General features: G+C 44.9%; 1 long non-coding RNA gene across 5 annotated transcripts in view; it reads right to left on the bottom strand.

The window, feature by feature from the left end:
- The window catches only part of LOC140453323 (uncharacterized), a 47,292-nt gene that overhangs the window by 16,534 nt on the left and 3,841 nt on the right, over window positions 1–26,917 (bottom strand). The window contains exon 2 of one of the 5 annotated variants that reach the window (XR_011952361.1): window positions 2,325–2,420. The exons of 2 other annotated variants lie outside the window; for them this stretch is intronic. This is a non-coding gene — a long non-coding RNA (uncharacterized lncRNA). Of the gene's footprint in view, window positions 1–2,324; window positions 3,048–24,180; window positions 24,231–26,917 lie in introns of those variants that run through there. 2 more of the 5 variants (XR_011952363.1, XR_011952360.1) reach the window with 2 other exon arrangements.

The raw sequence follows: 26,917 nt of genomic DNA, 5'->3' as shown, positions 1-26,917 counted from the left end.
AGGTTCATTCAACTCAGATACATATGATTCTGTGGGTGCTCACTCACTCCTTCCCTTCAAATTTACATCAATTTCACACTGTATGTGAGGTTGGGAATGGATTTGTAAATATAAATACTCCAACTGAAACCCCTCACAGGTCAGGAACTGTTTCTGCTACTTTCATCATTCACAAGGAACAGGAAAATAAAGGTTAAGTCACAAATCTTACAGGAACATAGCGGTTATAATCACCAGGAAAGGCTGAACAGCTCCAAACGCTTTTCTCAAGAAAAGAGGAGGCTCAGCGACAGCCTGGTACAAGTAGAAAGTTTTGTGTCTGTGTTTTCAGAGACTTGAGGTTGCAATCATTGGATTGGAGCATGTTTCATTGCCCCAGATCTTTAAAGGTGAATTTTAATGTGCATCTTTCTTTCTGTCTGTCTGAGTTAACACTCAGATGGACAGGTCAATGTCTGAGTGTTTTCCCAAATCCCTGATTGAATCTGCCTCCCCCATAAACTCAGGTGCCTCGCCACTCACTAGGACATGGAGAAACTCTGCCCTGACAATGAGAACGATCTTTGCTGTCGCCTCTCCTCGTGCTTCTGCCTAATCCCCACTTCCCTTCATTAAATCCCAGCTGCCCCTCGTCCACCCACATGGACATGTTGAAGAGCATGACAGGAGAATGGATTGAAACCGAGAGTTCAATCGCCAGAATGAAAGAGGAAGAAGGAAATAAATGGTGATTGTGGATCCCAGGGGATACAGACTCCAGGATTAGTTGTTGTGGTTCTGTTCGCCGAGCTGGGAATTTGTCTTGCAAACGTTTCGTCCCCTGTCTAGGTGACATCCTCAGTGCTTGGGAGCCTCCTGTGAAGCGCTTCTGTGATCTTTCCTCCGGCATTTATAGTGGCCTGTCTCTGCCGCTTCCGGTTGTCAGTTCGAGCTGTCCGCTGCAGTGGCCGGTATATTGGGTCCAGGTCGATGTGTTTGTTGATAGAGGCATGGCACTCATCCACAGACTCTAGGAATTCCCTGGCTGTTCTCTGTTTGGCTTGTCCTATAATAATGGTGTTGTCCCAGTCGAATTCATGTTGCTTGCCATCTGCGTGTGTGGCTACTAAGGATAGCTGGTCGTGTCGTTTCGTGGCTAGTTGGTGTTCATGGATTCGGACCATTAGCTGTCTTCCTGTTCGTCCTATGTAGTGTTTTGTGCGGTCCTTGCATGGGATTTTGTGCACTACATTGGTTTTGCATGCAAGGACTGCACAAAACACTACATAGGACAAACAGAAAGACAGCTAACGATCCGTATCTATGAACACCAACTAGCCATGAAACGACACGACCAGCTATCCTTAGTAGCCACACACACAGGTGACAAGCAATATGAATTCGACTGGGACAACACTACCATTATAGGGCAAGCCAAACAGAGAACAGCCAGGGAATTCCTAGAGGCATGGCACTCATCCACAGACTCTATCAACAAACACATCGACCTGGACCCAATATACCGGCCACTGCAGCGGACAGCTCGAACTGACAACCGGAAGCGGCAGAGACAGGCCACTATAAATGCTGGAGGAAAGATCACAGAAGCGCTTCACAGGAGGCTCCCAAGCACTGAGGATGTCACCTAGACAGGGGACGAAACGTTTGCAAGACAAATTCCCAGCTCGGCGAACAGAACCACAACAACGAGCACCCGAGCTACAAATCTTCTCTCAAACGTCAACATCCAGGATTAGTCCTTGTGGGCATTCCTGCAGTAATACAAGACAGCATTCTATGATGAGAGTTAAACCCGGGTGGCAGGAGAGGGAGCCACTGAACATGAGCAGGTTTCGTTCAAACACAGGAGGTTTGTTCAGTCAGTAACAGTGTGTTAGACATGGAGATGAAGTGAGCAGTGAGGGGAAATGTAACAATAAGCTGTCGATGGGTAACTTTCATTGGAACAGGAGGAGGCCATTCAGCCCATCAATTCTGCTCTGCCATTGATGATGATCATAGCTGATGTGTGACCTAACGTACAACTTTCAAAACGTTCTAATTTCATCAATAAACTCCACTGAAATACACAAGATGAGTATTGGAAAACTAAACATCTGCAAATGCTGGGAAATCAGAAATTGCTAGAAAAATTCAGTAGGTCTGGCAGCATCTGTGGAGAGGGAACCGTTCGTGTCCAGTGATCAGTCAGGTGACCAGCTGCAGCTGACCATTCTGTTGTTTCTGTAACACTGGAACAGGCTCTGGTGCGAGGGGAATGAGACTGTCAATAACAAACGAGAAAACAGGAGGATGTACTCAATTAGAATTAGGAATTCACTTACCCCTCCCAGTGGGACACCCACCGACACAGTCACACTGCAGAGAGGCCGTTCACTTGCCCCACGTATGGGAAGGGATTTACACGATCTTACAACCTGCTGAGGCACCAGAGATGACACAGTGGATTTAGACCCTTCACCTGCTCCATGTGTGAGAAAGGATTCAATCAAATCTCTCACCTGCGGATACATCAGTGCATTCCCATCTGGGAGAGGTCATTCACCTGCTCAGTGTGTGGGAAAGCATTCACTCAGTCCTCTGACCTGCTTAAACACCAGCGAGCTCACTCTGGGGAAAGGTCATTCACTTGTTCCCAGTGTGGGGGGAGTTTCACTCAAATGCAGCACCTGCAGAGTCCCCAGTGAGCCCACACAGGGGAGAGGACATTCAGATGGTCAATGTGGGAGAAGGGATTCAGTGATTCATCCCTCCTGCTGAGACCTCAAGGAGCCCACCAGAGGAGAGGCCATTCAGATGCTCAGTGTGGGAGAAGGGATTCAGTGATTCATCCCATCCCCTGAGACCCCAGCGTGTTCAAACTGGGTAGGAGCTGTTCACCCCTCTGTGTGACAATGGATTTGCTGCATCTTCAACACGATTGAGAGACCAGTGAGTGCTCACAGGGAAGTGGTCATCCCCCTGCTCCGTGTGGACTGCAGGACTCTGATTCTGATGTTACTGCCCATCAGAGTCAGGAGTGGACCTTGTACATGATGACACTGTTGGAGTATTGATGTTGTTGTCGTTAACCACATTAACTGAGCTGGATTTGACTGAACTTACATTGCCACTTTCTGAACCTCAGGATGTCTCTCTGGGCAGTAAGTCTCCACAAACAGCAATGTGACAAGGAGCAGGGATCATCTGTTTTGATTTCAATTGTGACTGTAGCACGGCTGCTTCACAGCATCAGGTACAAGGTTGGAGTCCAGCCTTTGTCAAAGCCTGTGTGGCGTTCCCACATTCTCCCCATTATAGTGTGGGTCCCCTCCAGGTGCTCTGGTTTCCTCCCCTAGTCCAACAATGTGCAGGTCAGGTGGATCAGTCATGCTAAATTGACCACACTATCCAGGATTATGCAGACTCGGTGGATCAGCCATGGGAAATGCAGTGTTACAGTGATGGAGTGCTCTGGGCGTGATGATCTTCGGATGGTCGGTGGGGTCTGATGGGCCAATGCTCTCCTCCCACACTGTAGGGATTTTATTCGATGATTTTATTCTAAGGTTACACAGCAGGGTGTCCTTGGAGAAGGAGCATGTCGTGTGGATCAATGCTCTCGATGCCTTTAGGTAGAGGTGGGCACCGCAGGGGATACAGTACTTTATCTCCATCACTGCCCCCTCCCCACAACTCTACTTTGAGTTAGTCCCTTCTCACTCTGTCACTTGTAATGGTTTGCTTGACCCGTAATAGGCTTTGTTTGGAAATATTCAATTGGTTACACAAATGGTTTACTGCTGGTGATTATATGTCTAGATTAGAGTGGTGCTGGAAAAGCACAGCAGGTCAGGCAGGATCCGAGGAGCTGGACAAATCAACGTTTTGGCGAGAGGCCTTTTCCAACACCACCCTAATCTAGGCTCTGGTTTCCACCATCTGTAGTCCTCACTTTTGCACTGCTGGAGATTATAGGTTAACCAAAAGCAAAATGGCATAATGATAATTTTGATGGTGGGAAGGTTGTTGTGCTCACATTTCGGAGTCAGAGAAATAGGGACAAAGTATGCTTCACACCTCACAGAATGACAACTGAAAAGCAGTTAAATCAAACCAAAGGTTCAGACAGGGAGGGAATATTTCCCTGGAGTTTAAGTCGCAGGAAAGTGATGGTGTCTGGGAATAGACAGGATTTTGTTTTACAGGAGGTTGAAAGCTTTAAAACTATTATATTCAGACAGTTTACGTTATTTTCTTTAATTTTATTTGCTGTGCAAAAAGCTTTTGCAACATTTTAAAGCCAAAATTTAGAAACCTTGTGTTAAAGATAAATGTTAAATAAAATCCATCAAACCATTCCTCACTGAAAACTGTTGTGGAAGTGCAATCGCCTGGATATTCCCTGCCTACTTCTTCCTTCACGGGCTCCATGACTATATACATACCTGGAAGATAGCAGCAGGAGGAGGCCATTCGGCCTTTCAATCCTGCTCCACCATTCAATGGGAAACAGCTGACCATCCAGCTCAGTCTCCTGTTCCTGTTGTGTTCCAATCCCCATTCATGACTTTACCTTGAAGAACTATATCTAAGTCCTCATTTAGCTTCACTGCCTTTTGTTCCAGAGGCGTTGTGGTGTCACTGTGTGGATGTAGGCAAGTGTAATGTGATGGTGCTGCCTTCTGGAGGACACGCTCAGCGTCCCTCATCATCCTGCAGTAACATCAACTAGGTTTCAGCAACGAGAGATAGAACCCATTTCCAGGTTATGGGCATTACTGGCTCAGCCAGCATTTATTCCCCATCTCTCGTTACCCTTGAGAAGATGGTAGTGAGCTGCTGTCTTGAACCATTCACAGTCCATTTGTCACAGATAGACTGACAATGATGGGAGAGAGAGTGTTGCAGGATTTTGGCCGAGTGATTCTCCATCTTTGGTTCATCAAATGCTGGTCAACTTAATCACAATCTGCACCTGATTTTGAGATTTCAGTCTGCAAATCTTCACTATCTAGCACAGTGTGAAATGCTTTCTGCTGGTTACTCCAAAGAACATGCTTCAAAACCCGCCCACATTCTGTACATGTACAATGGTGGGTTTCCCCACACACGTGTGGTCCCTGGCTGAAGGACTGTGGGAGTTGTAGTCCCCATGAAGCCTCTGGAGACCTGTCCCTGGAAAGTAAAAGAAAGTGTGGGCTGGATGGTGTTGTGTACAGGATATCCATTCAGACACACAGGACATGTGGGCTGTCACGGGGATTTACTGAGACATCTGCTTAGACACCTCGATTTCTGACAAAAGGAATATACATTCCGCCAATTGCGGGGTGGGGAGGTTATTAATGAGCAGCAGATTTTAAGCAGAGGTGGCTCAGTGGCTAGCACGGCTGCCTCACAGCGTCAGGGACCCGGGTTTGATTCCAGCGTTAGGCAACTGTGTGGAGTTTACACATTCTCCCCATGTCTGCATGGTTTTGTTCGGTGCTCCAGTTTCCTCCCACAGTCCAAAGATGTGTATGTTAGGTGGATTGGTCATGCCAAATTGCTCACAGGGTCCATGCGTGTGTTGGTTAGGCAATTAGCCACGGGAAAATTCCTATCCAGTTATTCCTATGCAGCAGGGTTTAGGAATATGAGCACACAGCAGTCAGTCTTCACAGTGGAGGATACGAAGAACATGCCAGTAATTGATAAGGAGACTGCGGAAGGTGAAGGTGAAGGTTACAGGGAATGGGTGGGTCTGAATGGGATGCTCATCATAGGGTTGGTGTGGAATCGATGGATGAATACCCTGTTTCTGCACTATAGGGATTCTATTCTATTCTCATGAGGAAGAATGTACCTATCTCAATGTGTTGTGAACTGGAAAGCTGAACCCAAAACTCACCACCTTCACCAAAGGAGATTTTCAGAAACAGCAGGATAGTCAGGTGGATTATCATTCCAAACTTAGGTAGTGAGGAAGCTTGTAGGAGATAATGATTTTGCAATTTTAAATGGAGGGGTGATAGTGATTTATGGTTTTAGACTGTGTAGTACATTCACACCGTCCAGAATACTCTGTTGTGAATATCTATACTGTACTTTGTTGCAAAGCCAAGGTCACTGACAATGAAACCAAAACACCCACGAAACATCGCCTCCCCTTGTAACCTGATAAAAAGACGTGTCATTAATCTGGTAGAATTTAGAACACAGATGGAAAGCGGGAAGATTAAATCCAATCCTAAGATACTGTGCTTAAACAAAGGAGACTGCAATAGGAGGAGGCAGGAGTTGGCTAATGTAGACTGGAAGCAAAGACTTTACTGTCGGACAGTTGATGGACAGTGGAGGAATATCAAAGTAATTTTTCAAATTTCTCAGCAAAAGTATATAACAGTGAAAAGGAAGGACTGTAGGAAAAGGAGTAATCTGCCATGTCTAAGGCAATAAGGGAGTCTATGAAATTGAAGTAGAAGGCATACAAATTGACAAAGACCAAGGATAAATTCGGAGATTGGAAAAACTTCCAAGCTCAACAGAAAGCATGATGGAATTGGGGATAAAAAGTGATGAGTAGCTATCACCAGGGACAGAATAGCACTTTAACCTGCTGGAGGGAAACCTATTGAATGGGAGACATATGGCCTCTGTAATTGTTGAAGCACTTAACTGTTACCATAGAGATAATCCTGATCAAGTTAAAAATCACAGCACACCCCAAAAGCCTGTACTTCCAAATAAACCTGTTGGACTATAACCTGGTGATGTGCGGTTTTTAACTCTGTCCAACCCACCCCAACCCCAGATCCTCCACATCAGAATCCTGATAGACAGCCCCACTGAAACTGAAGTGCCTGTCAGGTACTTGAGGGAGCCACAGGGGTGTGGGGGAGGGGTGTGTGGTTTAACCACAAAGTGCTAAACTGAACTAGACTTTTGAACTGCCGTTGCCATGGACATAATATTGAGAGACAGTCTGTATTCAAAGTCACAAACCACAAAAGGTATAAGAAGGGAAGCCATACATCGGACAGGCGGGGAGTTATCTGATGCTGCCTGAAGGCGTTTTGCATGCACACTATCCAGGGAGTTGCCGTGTCTCATCAATAAAGACTCAGAAGACCTCTCAGAGTTCTGTGCCCAGTTATTCCTATCCAGCAGGGTTTAGGAATAGGAATACACAGCAGTCAGTCTTCACAGTGGAGGATACGAAGAACATGCCAGTAATTGATAAGGAGACTGAGGAAGGTGAAGACCAAGAAACAACCATTATCACGAAAGAGTTAGAGCTGGGCAAGCTAATGGAGCTCAAGATAAACAAGTCTCCTTGCCCTGATAGAATACATCCCATGATGCCAACAGAGTTAGGGGGAGAAATAGCACATGCACTTAGAGTTATAACGTCCTGCAGCAGAGACAGGCCCTTTGGCCCATACTGGCTCATGCCAATCAGAATGTCCATCCACACTAACCCCATTTCCCTACACTTGGCCCATCTGCTTCTGAAACTTTCCTATCCATGTATTTGTCCAAATGTCTTTTACTTGTTGTTAATATACCCACCTCAACCACTTCCACTGGCAGCTCATTCCATATACATACCACCTTTGTGTAGAACAGTTGCCCCTCAGGTTCCCATGTATTCTTTCTCCTCTAACTTTAACCTGATGCCCTCCAATCCTTGAGTCCCTGGGAAAAAGACCGAGTGCATTCACCTTACCCATGCCTCTCATGGTCTTATACACTACTATAAAATATTCCCCCGTAGTTTCCTCTGCTCTAAACAAAAATGTCCTCACTTGTCCAACCTCTCCCTGTAACTCAGACCCCTGAGCCCTGGCATCATCCTTGTAAATTTCTTCTTCACCTTTTCAGTTGAATAACAAACCTACACTGCACTTATCAAATTTCCTGTGTTTCCCCACGGCACTGGAACCGATGTGACAACGCCAATGGATTACAATCAATGATCGATAACTCACTCCATTACAACAATCCCATTTTCATATATTTTTCCATGATGCAGGAATCCTTTTGTCTTTCTGGTTTCATGGTTAATTGTCCTCATACAAAACCAATCTGTGTCTTACCTTTTCCAGGGAAATGTGCCATGATTTTTTAGACTTTCAAAAACCAAGTCCCCATGCTAACATGGACTTCGCTGTCTCAGTACTTTTTTTTCCAGTCACACGGACATTTGAAATATTCGTCCATGGACAGAATGCAAACCTTTCCTTCCAGATGAAAAGGTCAATGATATTCAGATCGGCACGGATCCAGTAACATGAAGTTCAATTTGAATTTCTCAAATGCAAATCCCGCCTTTCAATACTCTATAACAGAGAAAACAAAGCGCTGGAGATCCTCAGCAGGTCTGGCAGCATCTGAAATGGTGACAGATGCAGGAAACATTGCAGCCTTGAAGAAGTGTTGAGATGATCACACCAGGCATGTGTGCTTGATGACCATTATGGATAAGATGGGGGCAGGGATCCCTTTCTGGAAGGGCCTTGGTGAGACCACACCTGGTGTACTGTATACACCTTTGTTCCCCTTTTCCAAAGAAGGCTCTCCTGGTTATTGAGAGAGTGTAAATGAGGATCACCAGATGAGTCCTGGGATGTGAAGATAATTAAGGACTGCAGATGCTGGAAGTCAGAGTCTGTACAATGTGGACCTGGGGAGGTGCAGCAGGTCAGGCAGCATCAGAGGAGCAGAAAGGTTGATGTTTTGGGTCAGGACCCTTTGTCAATCTTGATAAATAGCCCTGATCCGAAACGTCAAGTTTCCATCCCCATCGTATTCATGCTGGTCATTAAGCACCTATTTATTCTAGTCCCACGTTCTGGCACTCAGCGTGTAATCGATATTGTAGTGCTTGGTGGGACCATCTGAACACTTCTTTAAGGCTGCAATGTTTCCTGCATCTGTCATCATTTCAGATGCTGACAGACTTGCTGAGGATCTCCAGCACTTTTTGTTTTTATTGCAGATTTCCACCATTTTGCTGAAGCACAGAGTCATAGACATGTACACAGCTCCATATTTTGTTGAGTCACATTCCTGGGATGTCAGGACTGATGGCTAAGAGAGACTCAATCTTCGTTTAATCCTCCTTTCCTTTGGCTTTCTGAGCCGCTAACGACATCACTAATATTCTACCTTCCATTCCCTGTCCTGAATCTGACCCATCTAAGCCTACACTTTAGTTCACACCCCCCTGCTAGACTAGTTACAAACTCACCAATAGAACGGGCAAAAGCCCCCACCGGATTTGTCTCAGCTCTGCCCAGGGGTAACCGGTCAGGCTGATACAGGTCCCACCCAGAAACAGTCCCAGTGCCTGAAGAATCAAAACCCTTCTGTGGTACAGCATTTCCCCAGCCACACATCAAGCTGATCTACCTTCTCATTCCTGCTCTCATTAGCACATGGCACTGGGAGTAAGTCTGACATTATTACATTTCAGGAGCTACATTGTAATGTATCTCTGCTCTCCCTATATCCAGCTTTCAGGCCCTCATCCCTCTGTTTAGCGATATTGTTGGTATCTGTGTGTTCCACGACCACGGGCTGTTTACCCTCCAGCTCCAGAACGTCCTGCAGCCACTCCATGATATCATGGACCTTGGCACAAGGGAGATTGCATACCATCCTGGATTCATGTCTGTGGGCACAGAAGTGCCTGGCTGTACCCCTGATTATTGAATCCCCTGTCACTATAGCCCTGCCACTCTTAGTCCTCTTGTTCTGATCAGCAGAGCTCTCTGTGGTGTCATGAACCTGGCTGTTGCTGATTTTCCGAGAAGCTACCCCACCCATTCACGCCCTTACAGAATCCCAAGCGGTATACAGTATCTGTATGAGAAGGGGATAACAACAGGGGACTCCTGTACCCGCTTCCTGAGCCTTTTACTAGATCTGATGTTCACCCATTCCCTTTCTGCCTGTGTAACTCTCATCTGCAGGGTGACTAAGTCACTAAACGTGCTGTCCATAACATTCTCAGTAATGCAGATGCTCCACAGTGAGTCCACTCACAGCTCCAGCTCTGAAAAGCAGTTTCCCAGTAGCTGCAGATGGGAACCCTTCCTGCACAAATAGCTGTCAGGGACACTGGAAGCGGCCCTTATTTCCCACATTGTGCAAGAGGAGCACACCACGGGTCTGAGGGCTCCTGTCACAACGTCTCTCTACATTCATCTAGTTACTCCCATTAAGAGAATTTAAATGAGTGAGCAACCTTCCTTCCGTTCAATCATGTCCATAACAAAACAAAACTTTACTTAAGCTGATATGTCATACTTTAAAAACTTAAACACCCCGCAGGTATCACTGACAAATTGGCTATTCCCATTGGGACTGTGAATTTCTGAAAGGCCTGAACTAAAACTGAGTTTCAGCTTCACCTTCTCCCTGTCTCACCTCACTATTTACACCCAACTCCAAAACACTCTCATTGAGCCAAGCAGCCCTCATAGTGCAGCCCTGTCATTTTCATTGTCTGCTCACACCTACACTTCCCTCAGCCTCCTGTACTGTTCTAACACATCTCAATGGGAGCTCAGACAAGCATTGCATCTTTCAATTTAGCCCAATTCAGACTCAATTCAGAGTCAAAATGGACTTCAGCAGTTTCTGAATGAACAGACAGTTGTCAGAATCTGGAACGTTCCACCTGAAATGGAGCTGGAATTTGAGTCCACGAGAAATTTGTGGAGAATTGGAACTAGGGAGTTTAAGGATTAACATTATAAAGTGGATGATTGAGACTAAATCTGACAGTTCCTGCAAAAGGACGAGGTGTAATTTGGATAAATCTCTGCTCTCTCTCAGGCCAATACCTCCTTCCGCAGCCACAGGGCCAAGAATTGAACGCAAGGGGGATCCAACCATGAACTTGAACATCTTTCTGCTTTTGGCTTGACAAAAATATTGAAGATATTTTCCCACAGACAGAACAGACAAACTTTTCTCGTTCCAGTTAAATGCCAATGATATTCAGATCCTGATGACTCCGCTGACTGTAGAAACTTGTTTTTTGAAGATCCCAGTCTCAATTATTCTGAATTAATATCCTATAAACTGAATTCACAAAACAAAGCTCAGTCAGTGCAAGATGAATAGTGAAGACAAACACTTCTCTTGGTATGTGTTTGATGTGTAAATGCTCCTCTTCAAATCACCCCGCCCCCACCCAGGAAGAGGATACGTGCATGCTCCTTGCTGTACCTTGCCCCAAATAAAGATGGTGGCCAGAACCCAGGACCTCTCACTGCCTGAGGCCCAAGCCATCTTCCCCTTTGCTGCAAACGTGGGACCAAGTGTTTCTAATTCAGGCTAACGACCTGCACAGAGTGCAACTAAACCCTCCCAGTCTACACTGATACATTTCATCCCGTTTCTGGTGCCACTCTCCCCTTTCCCATTTCTTCCACCTGCACACACCAAGGGCCATCATGGGTCCAGTGACCCTTCCTCAGAACCGATGGCAGCTGGGAAAATTAGAATCCCCACAGGAAACAGGCCCTTCGGCCCAACAATTCCACATCCACCCAGACCCATTCCCCTACCCTAATACTCACCATTTCCCCGGACTAATGCACATCCCTGAACACTACGGGAAATTTAGCTGGGCCAATTCTCCTAACCTGCACATCTTTGGACTACTGGAGATAGGGGTTAAACAGTAAATAATAGGTGGGGAGAGAGCCCAAACATTTGGACACAGGACAGAGACACAGGAACATTTGGAAAGATAAAGGAATGGGAAGGTGGAAAGCTGTTTTTGGAGGAGACAGGAACCTTCTAGCATCTCAGTGGCAGTGGTGGAAATGGTGGCTCATGATCTACATTGTGCCTGCAAAAAAGACCCTCAGCTTCCAGTTGCCTGCTCTTTAACACACAAGACTGTTCCCTGTCCAACATCACTGCCTCATGCTTACTGCGGTGTTCCAGTGAAGCTTGATGCAAGCTGGAAGAACACTTCAGAACATACCAAATGGCTTCGTATTTCAAGGGCTGCAATTTCCCCTCACATGTGGTCAACAATGCCCTCCAGTGTATCTCCTCCACTTCACACACCACTGCCCTTGAACCCCACCCCTCCAAATGCAACAAAGATGGAATCCCACCATCCTCACCTTCCACCCATAAAAAACGCATCATCCTCTGCTCTTTCCACCATCAGATCCAACCACCTGAGATATATTTCCCTCCCCACCCCTTTCAGCATTTCACAGAGACCATACCGTCTGTAACTTCCACGTTCGATCCACGGTCCCCACCAACCCACCCTCCACTCCAGGCACCTTCGCTTGCCACTGAAAGAGGTGAAAAACCTGTACCCACACCTTCCCCTCACCTCCAGCCAAGGCACCACTGGATGCTCCTACATCCAGCAGAGATTTCCTTGCCCTCCCAAGCACCTCACCTATTGTGTCCCATGCTCTCAGGACACCAAATTGTGGAATATTTCACAATTTCTGGGACACATGCACCAACCAACCCCACCGCCCTGTGGCTGACCACTTTGGCTACCCCCCACCCCCTCCGTCACCATGCTGCCAAGGACATGCAAGTCCTCCATCCCAAATCCGAGCCACCCGACACCTGGAGGAAGAACACCTCATCTTCCACCTTGGGAACTTTCAACCACACGGCATCAAGGTTTCCTCATCTCCCATTCCCCAACTTATCTCAGATTCAACCCTCAAACTCAGCACTGGCCACTTGAACAGTCCCACCTGCCCATCTTCCTTTCCAATTGTCCATTCCGCCCTCTCATCACTACCCTCCATCTGCAACCACCTATTGCCTCCCTAGCTCCCTCCCCCCAACCCCAAACACCCCTCCATATTTATCTCTCAGCCGTATTCCACCACCCACATTTCTGATGAAGTGCTGACATGCCCAATACGTCAATTCTCCTGCTCCTTGGATGCTGCCTGACCTGCTGTGCTTTTCCAGCGCCACACTTCAACACAAACCGGAAGAACAACACCTCATCTCCCACTCGGGGACCCTGCAACCCTCTGGCTTCAACATAAAATTCAATAATTTTAGGTCCTGAACTCTCCCACGTCCTAGTGTCTTTCCCCCCTACCCCACATACCAGGCCTTGTTATTACGTAGCCTGCCATTACACACTACCTATGGTGAGCCACTAACAGTCCCCATAAACAGGTATTCACCTTTCCCCCGTCAGATCGTTATCCACTCCTTTGTCTAACTGCTCCTATCTCTCTCTTTTGACTCTATCCCCACTTATCATTTACTCCTTAACCCCTACCTTCTGCATAAAAACAGACTTTTTTTTCTCAGTAACATCAGTTCCTGAGGAAGCGTCATTGGATCGAAAATGCGAACTGATTTATTTTCACAGATGCTGCCAGATCTGCTGAGCATTTCCAGTACCTTCTGGTTGTTGTGCGTGATTTACAGCATCCGAAGTTCTTTAGGTTCTAATTTACCCGGAGTATCTAATTCAGGTCCAGCAGACTGAAACAGTCCACCTTCCCAGTCCACACTAACTCCATCTCTCTCCCAGTATCTGCTGTCTCTCCCACTCCTTAACATTCAGTCCCCCGTCACAGTGACACTGCGCCTGCAAAGCTGATGGTCGTGTGTTGGCCTGCTGGACCCACCCCTCATTCACTCCCATTGGCTAGAGGATCATGCCAACTCTCCTATTGGTTTGAAGCTGTGTCAATCAGCCAGGCCCCATTGTGACATGCGTGATGGGATCCTCCCAGGTGCATCAGAGGCTGAGGGGTGACCTCAGACATTTATAAAACCATGAGGGGCATGGGTAGGATAAATAGACAAGGTCATTTCCCTGGTTTGGGGGAGTCCAGAATGAGAGGGCATAGGTTTAAGATGAGACGGGAAGAATTTAAAATGGATCTGAGGGGCAATATTTTTACCCACTGATGTTGGTGCGTGTAAGGAATTTTCTGTCAGGAAGTGGAGGATGTTGGTACAATTAAACCATTTGGCATCTGGATGGGCATATGAATAGGAAGTGTGTAGAGTGATATGTGCCAAGTGTTGGCAAGTGGGTCTAGACTAGGTTGGGATATCTGGTCAGCATGGACCAGTTTAACCAAAGGGTTTATTTTCATGCTGTACATCTCTACGGCTCTGCCCTGTGATGAGCTTCATCATTCACAGTGAATGGGTCAGTATCACAGAGCACAGGGGCTGGAGGCCATTCCGCCCATTGGGGCTGTACTCTCCCCCTCTGGAGATGGTACCAGTCAGTCCCAACTCACCTTCCATTTGCACATAGCCCTCCAAATCCTTCCTTAAAAATGTTAAATTTCAAATTTGTTTTGATAATAATTACTGAATCTGCATCCAGCTGTCCGTCAAACTGTTCCAAATGCTCAGAAATTAGTGAGTAAAATAATCTTCACATTTTTCCTCTGCATTATTTGCCAGTTACCTGAAAATAGTTACTAAAAATTGTGACGTTAAAAATTTCTCACTCTGTCTCTCTGTAAATGAAATACCCTGGAAACAAATCAACTCCAGGTTGAAATCACTGCTTAACCTTCTCAGCTCCAAGGAGAATTGTCTGGCCTTCTGCTAACTCTCCATAAAAGAGAAAACTATCTTAATTTTAATTGATTAGTGCCATAGAGATGTACAGCACAGAAACAGACCTTTCAGTCCAACTTGTCCATGCCGACCAGATATCCTAAATTAATCTCGGCCCATATGCCAGCACTTGGCCCATAGCCTTCTAAACCTTTCCCAATCACATATACAGTGAGATGCCTTTTAAATGTTGTAAATGTACCGGCCTCCACACTTTCTCTGGCAGCTCATTCCATACACATACTACGTTCAGCTTGAAACTTTGCCCCTAATATCCCTTTTCAATCTTTTCCCTCATGCCTGTGCTTTCTAGTTTTGGACTCACCTAAACAGGAATAAGACCCTGGCTGTTTACCCTATCCATGCCCCTAACAATTTTATCAACCTCTATGGTCACCTCTCAGCATCCGATTCTCCAGTGAAAACAGCCTCAGTCTATTCAGCCTCTCCCTATAGCTCAATCCCTCAACCCTGGCAACATCTTTGCATCTTTTCTGAATACTTTCAAGTTTCACAATATCATTCCAATAGCGGGGAGACCAGGACTGAAAGCAGAATTCCAGAAGTGGCTGAATGAATGCCCTTTACAGCCGCAAAATGACGTCACAACTCCTGAACTCAATGCACAGACCAATAAAGGCAAGTACACCAAACACTTTCTTCACTACCCTGCCTATCTATGATTCCACTTTCAAGGAATTATGAACCTGCACTCCAAGATCTCTTTGTTCAGCAACACTCCCTGGACCTTCCCATTAAGTGTAGACATCCTGCCCTGATTTGCTTTTCCAAAATGCAGAACCTCACATTTATCTAAATTAAACTTCATCTGCCACTCCTCAGCCCATTTGATCGGAGCCTCATTGTACTCTCAGGTAACTTTGCTGTCCATTGCACCTCCAATTTTGGTGTCTATTGTAAACCTACTAACCATAGCTCCTATATTCACATAGAAATCATTTATATAAATGGCAAAATGCAGTGGACCAAGCACCCAGCCTGACAGCATATTGCTCATCACAGGCTTCCTGTCCAAAAAGCACCCTCCACTTTGACACTGACTGCTCAACAAGGTTAGAGCTCATGGCATACAGGGAGATCTAACCATTTGGATACAGAACTGGCTCAATGTCGGAAGACAGAGGGTGGTGATGGAGGGTCGCTTTTCAGACTGGAGGCCTGTGACTAGTGGAGTGTTACAAGGATCACCTTTCGTCATTTATATCAATGACTTAGATGTGAACATAGGAGGTATAGTTAGTGAGTTGACACCAAAACTGGAGGTATAGTGGACAGTGAAAAAGATTACCACAGAGTACAATGAGATCTCGGTCAGATGGGTGAATGGCTGAGGAGTGGCATTTTGGGAAAACAAATCTTAGCAGGACTTATACACTTAATGGTAAGGTCCTGAGGAGTGTTACTGAACAAAGAAACCTTGGAGTGCAGGTAGATAGGATAGTGAAGGCGGCATTTGGTATGCTTGCCTTTATCGGACAAAGTATTGAGTACAGGAGTTATGAGATCATGTTGCAGCTGTACAGGACATTGGTTAGGCCACTTTTGGAACGTTGCATACGAATCTGGTCTCCCTCCTATTGGAAGGATGTTGTGAAACTTGAAAGGGTTCAGAAAAGATTTACAAGAATGTTGCCAGAGTTGGAGGATTTGAGCTAGGCTGGGGGTTGAATAGAGGTTGGATGGACTGGGGCTGTATTCCCTGCAGTGTCGGAAGCTGAGAGGTGATCTTATCTATGTATATAAAAACATGAGGTGCATGGATAGGATAAATAGACAAATCTTTTCCCTGGCGTGGGGGATCCCAGCACTAGAGGGCATAGGTTTATGGTAGGAGGGGAAAGACTTTAAAGAGACTTGAGAGGCAACGTTTTCACACAGAGGGTGGTACGTGTATGGAATGAGCTGCCAGAGGAAGTGGTAGAGGCCATTACGATTGCAACATTTAAAAGGCATCTTCATGTGTATATGAATAGGAAGGATATGGGCCTGGTGCGGACAGGTGGGACTAGATTACATTGGGATATCTGATCAGCATGTACTGGTTGGACTGACGGGTCTCTGTTTCTGTGCTGTCCGTCTATAATTCTTTGACCTTCCAGCCAATTCCGTATCCAAACAGCTAGTTCCGCCAGAATTCTATGGTACTGAACCTGCTAACCAGTGTGTTATGTGAAACCTTGTGTCTTTCTCAAGTCCAAGTTACTGATTTCAATGCACAAAGCCATGCTGACTCTCCCTAATCATTTCTTGCCTTTCCAATAACTTGTAAATCCTGTCCCGGAGAATCCCTTCCAACAACTTCTCTGCCACTGACTTCAGGCTCACCGGTCTATAGTTCCCTGGCTTTTCCTTACCACCTTTCTCAAATAATGGCACCCATCTTCCAGCACCTCACCTGTGGCGATCAATGATACAAATATCGCAGCGAGGGGCCCAGCAAAAGCTTCCCTATTTACTCACAAAGTTCTGGGATACACCTGATCAGATTCAGGGATTTATCCACCTTTATGCATTTTAAGACATCCAGTACTACCTCCACTGTAATATGTACACTTGCCAAGTTATCACTATTTATTTCTCCAACTTCTCTCACTTTCATATCCCCTTTCAGTAAAAACTGACATGAAATACTTATAGAATCTCTCCCACCTCCTGCTGTTCCATAGACAGTCTTGTTGATCTTTGAGGGTCGCTATTCTCTGCCTAGTTATTCTTTTGTCTTTCGTGTATTTGTAGAATCTCTTTGGATTCTCCTTAAACCTATTTCCCAAAGCTATCTCATGTCCCCTTTTTTGCCTCCTGGTTTTCCACGAGTATACTCCTACTTCCCTTATAGTCCTCTAGGGATTGACACAAACACCTGCCATATCCTTCCTTCATTTTCTTGACCAGAGCCTCAATTTTGCAGGTCATGCAGCATTCTTGACGCCTCCCAGCCTTAGCCTTTACGGGAACATACTATCTGCGTACTCTCATTGTCGCAGGCCTATGGAGGCAATGGCAGATGAGGACAGAGAAACAATCATTATCAGTAAAGAGGTCGTGTTGGGAAAGCTAACAACTCATCCTTATCTCTATAATTCTTCTCTAGCCTCAGAACTACCACTATCTCTGGTATCAAAAACATCTCAAAATCTCTGCAATATCCTCCAACCTCTAATCTCTTCCAGTCTCAACACACTTTCTATCTTTAATCTTGTCCACCCTCTCAAATCTCTGTGATGTGCCTTTCTTTAATTCCAACCTTCAGGATAACCCATTTTTATTTCAGATTCCTGCACCCAGAGCTCCACAATGTCCCGCTTAACCTCTGTCACATTTTCCTCCAAAAAACATTAATCAATCACGTATCATCTATTCTAATATCACCTTCTCTGACCTGGATTCTATAGTGGCTTGTCATATTCCTATATTATGCGTCTGTGGTCTACATGACAGAAAACGGTTTTGTGGTCCATTGGGTTTATGCTGCAAAGAAATCTACCAGCTAACTATTTTAATCCCATTTTCCAGCACAGAGCACAAAGACCTGTCAGCCTTGGCCTTGCAAGTGTGTTCCTAAATAGATTTTAAATGCGTTCGGGATTTCTGTCTCTCACTCACTTCCAGACAGTGAGGTTTAGTGCAACTGTGGCTCTATGCTATCACCCACAGGTTCAGAGCAGCTAGGTCTGGGCGAACCACAGGTCGCCCACACATTGTGAAGGATGGCAGGGTCCCTGAGACAGGGCATAGGAGATTTACCAAGATGGTTCAAGGAATGGGGGATTTTAGTTGCAGAATTTGTGGGGATTTTTTAACATTAATTGTTCACGTGACATGTGTGTTGCTAATACACATCAAGAATAACCATCCACAATTAATGGACTATCCTTTTCAACCTCTCCCCTTGCCTGTGCTGTGGTAATATTCAGGTTGACCACTACCAGACATCTCTCTCTAATGAGCTCTAATGAGCACAGTAGGACAATGCTGACTTGAACTTTTACACAGTGATGCCACTGTGCCTCGAGGGAATGCTGAAGGTGGTGGATGGGAAACTACTCAGGTACAGTGCTTTATCCTGGAGGATGTTCACTTTCTTTAATATTGTTGTGGGGGGGGGGGGGGGGGAAGGGTGTGCACTGATGCAGGCAAGTGGAGAATGTTCCAATACAATCCCGATGTGAACCTTATAGAGAGCAACCAGACATTGGGGAATCAGCAGTTTAGAAAAACTGAGTGTGCTCTCCTTGTAGCAAAGGAAATTTGGGGAGCTGTGACAAAGCGGTTTACAAAAGTTACATATTATAATAAACCTTAGACCCTTCAGCTCATTATACAAGGATTACTGGACACATGTTGAAGATTTGGGAAGATCTATTGAGAGGATGGTTTGATTCAAAGGAGAACTTTTATTCAGCAAATGGTATTGATCTGGAACACAATACTCTCACACAATACGAATATCCAGGGCCTGATGTATTGAGTAATTCTGTCAGAGTTTGGCGTTACAATGACTGAAATTACCATCTGAATATCTGCTGTAATACAAGTTTATAAAATCCGTCACTGTCAGTTCAAGTTTGAAACTCATACAATCCCCTCCTCCTGGCCCAGGAGGACTGTACACATTACCCCTGGTGGAGGTTAGCAGGCAATTCAAGGACAGATCTATGTGGGTTTCTATGAGTTTCCACCTTGGGACTTCATGTGACTCAACATGGGACAGAATGTTCCAAGATTCAGTGAGATATGGAGAGCAGGATTTGCTTCCTTTTCTTTCCTTCCATTCTGCCCCTGTGCCTCCTCAATAAGACATGGGGTGTGAAAGGCTCATGCACCTTGATGGGCAAGTTGTCTCCATTCTGACCAATGGGCAGCAAGCTCCTCCCAGTCATGAAACAGAGTATCCCTGAAAGATAGCAACTGAGCATGCTTCCCACTGCCCAGTGCTCACAGTACATGTTTCAAATAATGAGGGGGGAAATCTCCTAGAAAAGGCATAACAGGAAAGTTCCAAAAGGTTATAAACAGTTTACAGAGAGATATTTACAGTATACCTGGGCAACAAGTTGGCAAATAGAGTATAACTTGGGATAAACTGTAGAAAGCTGCACCACAAAGGGACTGGGGGAAAATGAGCAGGAAACACAGAAAGCGAGCACATAGTTACAACATGGAATCAGGAAAGAGAATGGAATGCTGTCCCTTATTTCAAAGAGTTTGGAATATATATCTTAGGGCAACTAAACAAATGGCGAGTGAGACCACAACTGGAGTAACGTGAACAGATTTGGTCACTTTAGTTCATGAAATAGAGCAGTTTATTGGAGGTATTTCAGAGAAGATCCATTGGGATGATCCCTGTTTTGAAGGGATTATCCTGTAAGCAAAGGCTGAATAAGTTGGGAATATACTAACTGGACTTTGGAAGAATGAGAGGTGATCTCTTTGAAACATACAGGATTCTGTCAAGGTTTGACAGGGTAAATATGGAGAGGATGTGTCCCATTACGGGTGAGTCTTGAACCAGATTCTGGGTCAGTCGCGGAATTAAGGGTGCTGTTTCAGATTTGTCAAGTTAAAGGCAACACCGACGCAGGTAAGGGGTTTCAGTAGCAATGGAGCTGGGGTGAGAAGGGGGACAAGCAACGTTTAAGAGATTGGAAATCCTGGTGTTTGTGATTGTGTAGATGTCTGATCAGGAGGTCACCTTGGGGTCAGAGATGAAAGCAATATTGTGAAGAATGTAGTTCTGCCTCAGACACTTCCCAGTGAGAGGGAGGGACACAGCAGGAAGGAAAATGTATTTGGAATAACAACTGAAGGCAATGGGTTTAACAATTACAGTGTTTCATTGGAGGGAATTGCAGCTAATCGAAGCGTGGTAAGCAGTTTGATAACTGAGTAACCGTGGAGTAATGGAGAGGGATGATGGGGAGGGAGAGCTGGGCATTGTCAGTGTACATGTGAAACCTAACACGGTGCTTTTGGACAATGTCACCTCCTGGCAGTGTGTAGGTGAGAAACAGGACGAACTAAGGATAGATCGTGGAGGGACACCAAATACAATGAATTCAGAAAGGAAAGGGAGAGTGGAGACGGAGCAGGATTTTCCAATGATGGTGAGGTCAAATATTAGGTTTTAGCAGAATGGGAGAGAAGGACATAACCAGAAAAGACAGACAGATCATGGAACAATATCTGTGAATTGCAAGGTGGGGGCGGTGGTGGAGGGAGGGAGGGAGGGAGTGCGGTGACAAGCAGGAGGATGAGACAGAGATTTGGAATGTCCATGATTTAGCTACACTAGGGTAAATGGTCAAGATGACCTCTAATAAGGCTTGACAAGGGACTCGAGGAAATGCAAGTTTAGGACTAAAATGAGGAGCACCCTTGTGAGGCAGTGTGGCTCGGTGGGCTAGTGGAGAGGGAGGAAAGAAGCAGAGGCAGCTGATTGGATTGTCTCAATGTTATTGACAGAGAATCTCCACGTGCTCCTCACTCTTGTTGTTGGGGGGGGGGGGGGGGGAGGATGGAGGAGACAGGATAATGGACAGTGTTTTTATTTCCAAAACAATAAACAAAACCTGTGATAGTGATTCTAAAAATAAGTGAACAAACCTGACATATTTATCATTTATCAAGAATATTAAAATATACAACTGAAGTTCAGGTTTGAATCCCAAATCGGTAGAGGGTGGCTCTGAATTCAAGAAAAAAATAAATGGAATGAAGAATCTACTCTTTGCCATGGAACCATTGGGGATGTTTTTTCTGCCATTGACAATGTCCTTGAGGGAAAGAAACCCGACAGTGGCCCATCAAGTCACTCATTAATCACTGCACAGTCTCAACAAAGGAATGAAACTGGATGGACCACATTACATCTACCAATGCACTGGCAAATACAACCACACAATCAGCCCTCTTGACCCTCCAACTTCTGTCTCACTGTGGGCCAACAACAGCAGCAGAACTGTACTCCAGCCCAATCTGAAATCTCATGGCCTGATATCCCCCACTTAACCATGAACATCAAGCCAGGGGAATCAACCCTGGTTCAATGGTGAATGCAGGAGTGCATGTCAGGAGCAGTACCAGGCATACCTAAAAATGAGGTGCCAACCTGGTGCAGCTACCAAACCTGCATGCCAAACAGCACAAGCAACACCAAATAGAACTAAGTGATCCCATAACCAACAGATTAGATCGGAGTTCTGCAGCTCTGCCACACCAAGAATAGTGATGGACAATTAAACAACTCACTGGAGGAAACATCACAGATATCCCCACCCTTACCGATGGAGGGGTCTCACACATTCATGCAACAGATAAGAGGACAGCATTAGCAGCGATTTTCAGCCAGCAGTGCCAAGTAGATGAGCCTTCTCCATTGGTCCCTGACATCACAGATATGAATCGACTTGGTTTAAAACTCATCCATTTCTTGATCTGATTTGAAATAAGTAGTGTAAAGGTATGGGCCCTGCCAATATTCTGGCAATAATACTGTTGGCTGTTGGCTCCAGAACCTGCTGCCCAACAAGACAAGTACTGTTCCAGCTTGACTTTGTGGAACATTGCACAGGGATGTTCCAACACAAAAACACAGGGCAGATCCAACTCAGCCAATTCCCCTCTATCAGTCCACACTCGCTCAGCAGTGAATTGATGGAAGGTGTCATCAACAGTGCTGTCACACAGCTGCTCAGCAATAACCTGCTCAGCGATGCCCAGTTTGGGTTCTGCCAGGGCCACTCAGTTCCTGAGCTTGTTACTGACTTGATTCACAAACTGACAAACAGCTGAATGAGGTGAGTATGACAGGCCAGCCCCCCTCCAAGTCCACTATTTCGACTTCAGTGATATCACCTGACCTCACCACAGTCTCAGCTCATTTGCTGAAACTCTCATTCATTCCTTTTGTTGACTCTAGATTTCATTATCTAAACCCACTCCTGGCCAGTATCCCACATTCACCCTCCCTATAATCTCAAGAATATTGAAAACTCTACTGCTGAAGTGCTCACTTGTACCAAAACTTGCCGATCAATCAAAAGACTCCCATTTGTAAGCAACAACAATTTACTATCGCACCTTTGAATTAATTCCTGCACCACACACCCTTTCATATCTCAATAATATCTCATTTTAGTTCAGACTCTCAATGATGTGTTTATTTTTGAGTTCACCTGTGTGACGGTTTCTATAGACTCCAAGGGAACATGTTCTGGAATCCCCACTCTAACCCTCTAAGATCTACTTTCTTCCTTTAAGGCATTCTTGAAAAACTGCTTATTTGGCAATGGTTTTGGTCACTGGACACAATATTCTCCATCTGTAGCCTTATGTCAAAACTTCTCAATAATATTTTTGTGAAATTAAAACCATGATGATTTGTACAGATATCGTCTACTCTTCAATATCACTGAGTGAATAATCTGTAATGTCTCTTACCCAACAACCTTCACCATACAAACTGCAGCAGTACAAGGAAGTCAAACATCACCCTCTCCACAGGCAAAAAGGCTTTGGCATTGATCACTGGCTTTTGTGGAAGGAGAAATACACAGTTGATGTTTCAGGGAGTGCAATATGAATTACAGGGAATGAAAATGGTGCAGAATTTGACTGTCAGAAAATTGAAGGAAAATGCACTCGCTTATTGGATAAAAGAATTCTTGACTGTCAAAGATATTGTGGAAAAAATAAACTGATAATGGAACATCATACGGTCAGGAGCCAGGCAGCAGTGAACAATTCATTTACATTCCTGAAGAAGGGCTTATGCCCGAAACGTTGATCCGCCTGCTCCTCGGATGCTGCCTGGCCTGCTGTGTTTTTCCAGCTCTACATTTTTCAAGTCACTTACAAAGCAGCTGTGAAAGTCATAGTAAAATAGTATACAGAGCAAAAATCTCCCCATGAGAGACTGAGGAAGCTAGATAATGAACAAGTGGACATCAGAGAACCCAGAGGTGAACCAGAGCAGAGTTCACTTTTATGATCCCACAGTCAAAGATGTCTAGCACAGAAACAGACTTCTTCGGTCCAACCTATGCCAACCAGATATCCTAATCTAATCTACCTAAATTAAATCCTATCTGCCTGTCCTCAGCCCATTGGCCCATCTGATCAATATCCCACTGTACTCTGAGATAACCTTATTCATTGTCCACAATACCTCCAATTTTGGTGTCACCTGCAAACTTACTAACTATACGGCCTCTATTCACATCCAAATCATTTAAATGAATGACGAAACAAATCCAGAAAAAAATACATTTCTCTGGGTTTGAATATGCTGTGGAAATCCTGCCCTATGACTCTTTTTACCAGGGAAGGCTGTACATACATCCCTCTGAATTTTGCCCCCTACAAAGCTGGCGGCCGCGCACGTGTCCAGTGAATCATTGCCACAAATAAAGATGGCGGTGCTCACTCGGGCAGATGACTCAACGAGGCATCTTCCCATTTGCTGCAAAAACGGAACTGTAAGTTTCAAATTTGTATTTTCCGATGTGCAGCAAATGTTTGTAAAATCTCTCAGACCATAAGAACACCATTTCCCTCCCGTTTCCTGCTGTTTATTTATTTCCTTACCGACAGCACTCCGCGCGCACACATTCCGAACATCCGCACCCACCCCGAGGATGATCACGTGATATAGTCTAGTTCCGCCTTTATTCACTGATTGGCCGGAGGACCAACTGCCCCGCCAGGTCCTCCAGCTCCGCCCCTGCCTTTCCATTGGTCCGCCGCTGACATCAATCACTTCTTCGGTCCAACCTGTCGATGCCAACCAGATATCCTAACCTAATCTATCTAAATTAAATCGTATCTGCCTGTCCTCAGCCCATTGGCCCATCTGATCAATTTCCCACTGTACTTTGAGATAACCTTCTTCATTGTCTACAATACCAACTGTTGGCTGGAGCTTGCGCACTGCTTCGTGGCTTTTGTTGCTGTTTCTCAGTTACAAGAGTGAGGGACAAAGTTAAAAATCACACAACCACCTGATGAAGGACCGGCAAAATAGTGCTTCCAAATAAACCTGTTGGACTATAACCTGGTGTTCTGTGAATTTTAATTTTGTCCATCCTAATCCAACACCAGCACCTCCAAGTCACGAGTGACAGAGGCATGCATAATATAAGAACAAAATATCTAGGAAAAGGAGAAGGCCATCCTGCCCTTCGAGCCTGCTCTACCATTCAATAAGATCATGGCTGATCATCTTGTGGCTGCAGAACCATTTACCCACGTTCTTACCATATTCCTTAATTAATTATTTCTTTTTTAAATAAAACTAACTTAGCTTTAAAAACGTTTACTGAACTAGCATCAACTATTTCGCTGGGCAATGCATTCCATCGAAGTCAAGAAGTTCCTTCTCAATTCAGTCCTAAATTTGCTGCCTCTAATCTTGAGGCAATGCCCTCTTATCCTAGCTTCACCTGCCAGTGGAAACATCCTCTCTACTTCTATTTTATCCATTCCATTCATTATTTTATATCTTTCCATTCTTCTGAATTCCAATGAATATAATCCCAATCTACTCAGTCTCTGTTAAGCCGAACGCCTCACCTCCGGAGTCAACATAGTTAACCTCCTCTGCACCCCCTCTAGTGCCAGTACATCCTTGAGCAAGAAAGGAGATAAAAACTACATGCAGTACTCCAGGTGTGGGCTCACCAGCATCCACTATAGCCCACCTCTGCTTTTAAACACAATCCCTTCAGCAATGAAGGACAATATTCCATTTGCCTTCTGAATTTATTGTTGTACCTGGTGACCAACCCTCATACAGAAGGATGTTCAGGTGCCTCTGCATAGCAAATAATGCATTTTTTAAAAATTCAAGTAATAATCTTTTTACTAATATTACTCCAACCAAAGAGTATGACTTTACATTTATGAACATAATATTCCACTTGCCAAACCATTGCCCACTCACTCAATGTATCTCAGTTCCTCTGCAAAGTTTCCCAGTCCTCCGCACACTTTGTTCTGCTACTTATCTTAGTGTCATATGCAGCTTTGACACCCTACATGTGGTCCCCAACGCCAAATCATCTGTATCAATTGTAAATAATTGCAGTCCCAACACTGATCCAAGAGGCACGCTACTAGTTACTGATTGCCAGCCAGAATAAGGCTTATTTATCCCCACTCTTTGCTTCCTGTTAATCAACCAATCTTCTATCCATGATAATACTCTATCCCATGCACCCTTATATAATGCAACAGCCTCTTGCACAGCACCTTGATGAAGGCCTTTTGGAAATCCAGGCACACCGCATCCACTGGGTCCCCGTTGTCCACCTTGCTCGAAATGTCTTTATAGAATTCCAAACGATTTGTCAAGCATGACCTGCCCTTCATGAATCCATGCTCTGTCAGTCCAATGGGACAATTTCTATCGAGATTCCCTGCTATTTCTTCCCTGATAATAGACCGAAGCATCTTTCCCACATCAGAGAATAAACTAACTGGTGTAGAATTCCCTATCTTTTGTCCACCGCCTTTTCTTACAGTCCTTCCTTTTCACTGGAATATGCCTTTGCTGAGCACTTCCTAAAATGTCTTTGAAAATCTTTCACTGCTCATCAACTGTCCCACCATAAAATCTTTGTTTCCAGTCTACTTTATCCAGGTTCTCCCTCATTCTATTTTAGTTCCCCGTGTTCAAGCACAGGACCAAGTTATTAGATTTTATCTTTACACTCTTCATATGTGTTCTAACATCAACCATACAGTGATCACTTCTTCCAAGAGGATCCCTAACACTGAGGTCATTAATTATTCCTGTCTCATTGCACAGGTGCCAGATCTTGGATAGCTTGCTCCTTGTCAGTTCCATTTCATACTGTTCAAAAAAACTATCATGGATACACTTAATGAACTCCTCACGGCTACCCTGACTGAGCTGGTTCGACCAATCTACATGTAGATTAAAATCACCCATGGTAATAGACATGCCATTTTTATAGGCTTTAGTTATTTTTTTGTTTCTTGCCCATCCCAACGTGACGTTATTATTTGGCCTACACACTGTGCCTATCAATGACTTTCTTGTTAGAATTTTGAAAGCATCATTCCTGTTTCTCCTAATGTATGGCAATAAAAACAACTGCTTGCATTGTATGGAATCTTTCACAATAGCAAACCTCCTAAGGTGCTTCATGGATGATCAAAGCATTGATTAAAGAGAATGATTTTAAATTACATCTTAAAAGAGGATAGAGAAGGTTAGGGAGGGTATTACACAGACTTCTATCCTTGGCAGCTCCAATTGTGGAGCGATGCAGGTGGGGTGGGTTGGAAAGGGAACGTGCAA

Source organism: Chiloscyllium punctatum, chromosome 27 (genome assembly GCF_047496795.1).
Source record: "Chiloscyllium punctatum isolate Juve2018m chromosome 27, sChiPun1.3, whole genome shotgun sequence".
Classification (NCBI taxonomy): Eukaryota; Metazoa; Chordata; class Chondrichthyes; order Orectolobiformes; family Hemiscylliidae; genus Chiloscyllium; species Chiloscyllium punctatum.
Note: the sequence above shows the minus strand (reverse complement) of the source record. Positions and strands in the feature narration are given on the sequence as shown.